This window comes from Lucilia cuprina, chromosome 4 (genome assembly GCF_022045245.1).
Source record: "Lucilia cuprina isolate Lc7/37 chromosome 4, ASM2204524v1, whole genome shotgun sequence".
In the NCBI taxonomy this organism is placed as follows: domain Eukaryota; kingdom Metazoa; phylum Arthropoda; class Insecta; order Diptera; family Calliphoridae; genus Lucilia; species Lucilia cuprina.
Window position 1 is genome coordinate 94,765,083 of NC_060952.1, and position 4,754 is coordinate 94,769,836.

At 29.3% G+C, this 4,754-nt stretch overlaps 1 protein-coding gene across 6 annotated transcripts in view; it reads right to left on the reverse strand.

Annotated features, from left to right (window-relative positions):
* The window catches only part of LOC111676401 (putative protein TPRXL), a 179,725-nt gene that overhangs the window by 76,421 nt on the left and 98,550 nt on the right, over positions 1-4,754 (reverse strand). The gene's annotated exons all lie outside the window — the stretch shown is intronic.

Below are 4,754 nucleotides of genomic sequence, written 5' to 3' on the forward strand. Positions count from 1 at the left end.
ACTAGACTATAGACTAGACTATAGACTAGACTATACACTAGACTATAGACTAGACTATAGACTAGACTATACACTAGACTATAGACTAGACTATAGACTAGACTATAGGCTAGACTAGACTAGACTATAGATTAGACTAGACTATAGATTAGACTAGACTATAGACTAGACTATAGACTAGACTATAGACTAGACTATAGACTAGACTATAAACTAGACTATAGACTAGACTATAGACTATGCCTTCGTTATGACTTCACAAAATTTCTTGCAACATGTTGCTTAACTCTTAACAGTATTAAGTAAATTTTATATTCCTTCCTTTATGTTCTATAAAAATTAATTATTTTATTTTCACCTTTTGCATAAATTAAAACTATTCTCATTTTCATAATCCACTAACAACTCATTAGCATTTCTGTGGCAGTTTTAACTTTTTCTTAAGGTTGATTATTTTTCTTAGAGGTATTTTTGTTTACATCAGTACACGTCGGTGAGCGCTAATTATCACAACCACAATAATGAACACACACGTAAAACTCTATTACTTCAAACGTCAGTTGGTTTTTTTCCATAGCAAGTCCTTTTTATTCTACTTTTGTAGTTTTTATAGATTGGATGGTTGTTGGTTACACTATATATTCCAGTTCCTGTTTATCATGATCCGTGTACACTTTTTAAAACGTTACTTTATAAAAACATACACTTACACACACTTATTCCACACACGCATGCATAAAGAGAAATAAAGGATATATGCACTCATTTTAACATATACACCATCATATATATTTTGTTCACATGTATGTATGTGTGTATACATTGTTGTCATGCTAATTAATGAGTTTAAAACGTGTTGCAAAGTTTCCTTTTTACACTAATAAAAGAACAAAACAATAAAAATATAAAATAACAACTAACATGGTTAGTAAAAACACAAAAAAAGATTTTTTGATGATTTTTTCTGAAAATATGCATTTCTTTTAAAAGAAAACCCAGCTTAGATTTTTCTTTCTGTGTAGTTTGCTATTTCGTTTGTAGATAATAAAGGTACCCGCAGTTGTAATACAACATCTTCTCTTGTACTACCTGTGCTTGTAGTGGTAGCTGTGTCATCTTTGAATTATTTTAAGTTTGTTGCAACTTAATGCTTAAACGTGCATGTATTTTTCAACTCATGCTTCCTTGTATATGTTTTTTCTATTTTCCTTTGTTTTTCTCACATTTCTCATGAATAAATATTAAAGTGTACAATAGAATTTTTATGGCACGTACTTTTTTATAGTTTTTTTAGATTTATTTTAAGTTTTCAAATTGTATCCTTTCGCTTTAAAACTGTTTGTTTTTTTGTATTTATTATTTCTCATTGATATTAAACTCACAAACACAATTTTAAGTTCTAGTTATTAAGTATTTATTAGATGTTAAACAAAGGATAACAAATGGAATTTTTTAGGAAATGTTACTCAAGAAGAGAAAAGACCAGGCTATAGACAAAACTATAGACTACTACAGATTAGACTTGATACTACAGTAGAGACTTGACAATAGACTGGACTATAGACGACTATACAATAGACAAGACTATATACTATTGCCTAGACTATGCAATAGACTATACACTGGACTATAGACTAGATTATAGATTATTGACAAAACCTTAGACTAGACTATGGACTAGACTATAGACTATAATATAAAATTTACTAAAGACTAAACTATAGACTAGACCAAAGAATAAACCATAGACTAGACTATAGACTAGACTATAGACTAGACTAAAGACTAGACTATAGACTAGACAATAGAATAGACTATAAACTAGACTAAAGACTAGACCATAGACTAAACTATAGACTAGAATATAGCGTAGACTTAAGACCGACTATAGACTAGAATAAAGACAAGACTATCTGCCAGATTATAGACTATACAAAGACAATACTATAGACTAGACTATAGACTAGACTAGACTATAGACTAAACTAGACTATAGACTAGACTAGACTATAGACTAGACTATAGACTAGACTATAGACTAGACTAGACTATAGACTATAGACTAGACTAGACTAGACTAGACTATAGACTAGACTATAGACTAGACTAGACTATAGACTAGACTAGACTATAGACTAGACTAGACTATAGACTAGACTAGACTATAGACTAGACTAGACTATAGACTAGACTATAGACTAGACTATAGACTATAGACTAGACTAGACTATAGACTAGACTATAGACTAGACTATAGACTAGACTATAGACTAGACTACAGACTAGATTACAGACTAGACTATAGACTAGACTATAGACTAGACTATAGACTAGACTATAGACTAGACTACAGACTAGACTATAGATTAGACTATAGACTAGACTATAGACTAGACAATAGACTAGACTATAGACTAGACTATAGACTAGACTATAGACTAGACTGTAGTCTAGTCTATAGTCTAGTCTATAGTCTAGTCTATAGTCTAGTCTGTAGTCTAGTCTGTAGTCTAGTCTATAGTCTAGTCTAGTCTAGTCTAGTCTATAGTCTATAGTCTATAGTCTATAGTCTATAGTCTATAGTCTATAGTCTAGTCTAGTCTATAGTCTAGTCTAGTCTATAGACTAGACTATAGAGTAGACTATAGATTATAGACTATACAAAGACAATACTATAGACTAGACTATAGACTAGACTATAGACTAGACTACAGACTAGACTACAGACTAGACTATAGACTAGACTATAGACTAGACTATAGACTAGACTATAGACTAGACTATAGACTAGACTATAGACAAGACTATAGACTAGACTATAGACTAGACTATAGACTAGACTATAGACTAGAATATAGTCTAGACTATAGACTAGACTATAGTCTAGACTATAGACTAGACTATAGACTAGACTATAGACTAGACTATAGACTAGACTATAGGCTAGACTATAGACTAGACTATAGACTAGACTATAGACTAGACTATAGACTAGACTATAGACTAGACTATAGACTAGACTATAGACTAGACTATAGACTAGACTATAGACTAGACTATAGACTAGACTATAGACTAGACTATAGACTAGACTTTAGACTAGACTATAGACTAAACTATAGTCCAGACTATAGACTAGAATATAGGCTAGACTATAGACTAGACTATAGACTACACTATATAGTAGATTACAGACTAGACTGTAGACTAGACTATATAAAAGAGTAGAGACAATACATTTTACTTCCAACTTTGTAAGATCTAACAACCGTGTATACATAGTATTCGTATAAAAGTTAGCAACATGTTGCTAGCAATTTTGTTTAAATTCATTAAAAACTTTTAACCGAAAACAATTAACATGACCTTCCTTAGACAACATTACTAAGTCAATTATTGAAATCAACACTTTTTTCTACATCCCACAATTTGCTTTCTTAAACATCTTCTCCATTTGCCAGCCCCCACCCAAAACAAAACCTTTAACTTGTTCTATTGAATTTTCAAATTAATTTCTAGGGTTTTTTAGGACAGCTTTTACAAACAACTTCTTTATTTATTTATCTTAACAGAAACATAGCGTTTTCCTTATTCGGAATAAATACCAAAAAAAGAACAAGTAAAAGTTTTTGGGCCAAAGTATAGAAAAGAAAATATACTAAATAAATAAAATTAAATGAACGTGTATTTTATTACGAAAAGAAGCACTATCAGGAATAACAAAACAAAATTTACAAGAAACAAAAAAGTGAAAATTTTCTTACAAAAGAAAACAAATTTTAAAAAGTTCTTAAAAAACGTGCTGCTGCATACAATTGTATTGCTTTAACATAAATAATAATAAAAAAAATTAAAATAAAAAACAAAATGCATTACAAATAGCACAAAATAATAAAATAAATAAAATATTTAATGAATTTTCTTTTGAAATAATGAAACAAATATTTCATTTTGTTATAAATTTGTTGTTGTCCAATCGATAAGAAAATCATTTAAATTGAAAAAATAAAGATTTTAAAACTTAAATAAATATTTATTTTTTAAATACATTTCAAAAACTCATCTTGATGATGACAAGTATTGTTGTGACAATATCTAACCAGAATCTAATACATATTTATTTTATCATATCACACAGAAAGGAAAGGGAAAAGGCTTATAATCATAAATAGGAAACAAGTTGCAAGTAAGTTAAGTAATAGAAAAATCAATTTACAACTACAACTAGAAAACATATTTTATTAGAAATATTTAAAAAAATAAAGTCAAATATTATGAGAAGAAGAAGAAAACAAAACATAAAGTATTATCTTTGTAAATCCTAAAACATAAGTAAAGGGATCAAAAAAAGTACTTGTAGTTATAAACTCTCATATGTATCTGCACATAAAACCACTACAAATACACTTCTAACTTTACTCAACCATCTATGTAATCTACTGTATGTAATGCAAAATATTGTACAATAGAAAGAATAGAAAACGAAATCAGATATATTTTTCAATTTCAATAGATAAATGGGAAAAACGTTGGTTAATAAGGACATTAGAAACACCTCAAGCCCCGATTTCTGACAACACTATTTACTAGACTATGGACTAGTCCATAGACAAGACTATAGGGTAGACTAGACTATAGACTACACAATAGACTATACTATAGACTAGACTATAGACTAGACTATAGACTAGACTATAGACTAGACTATAGACTAGACTATAGACTAGACTATAGACTAGGCTATAGACTAGACT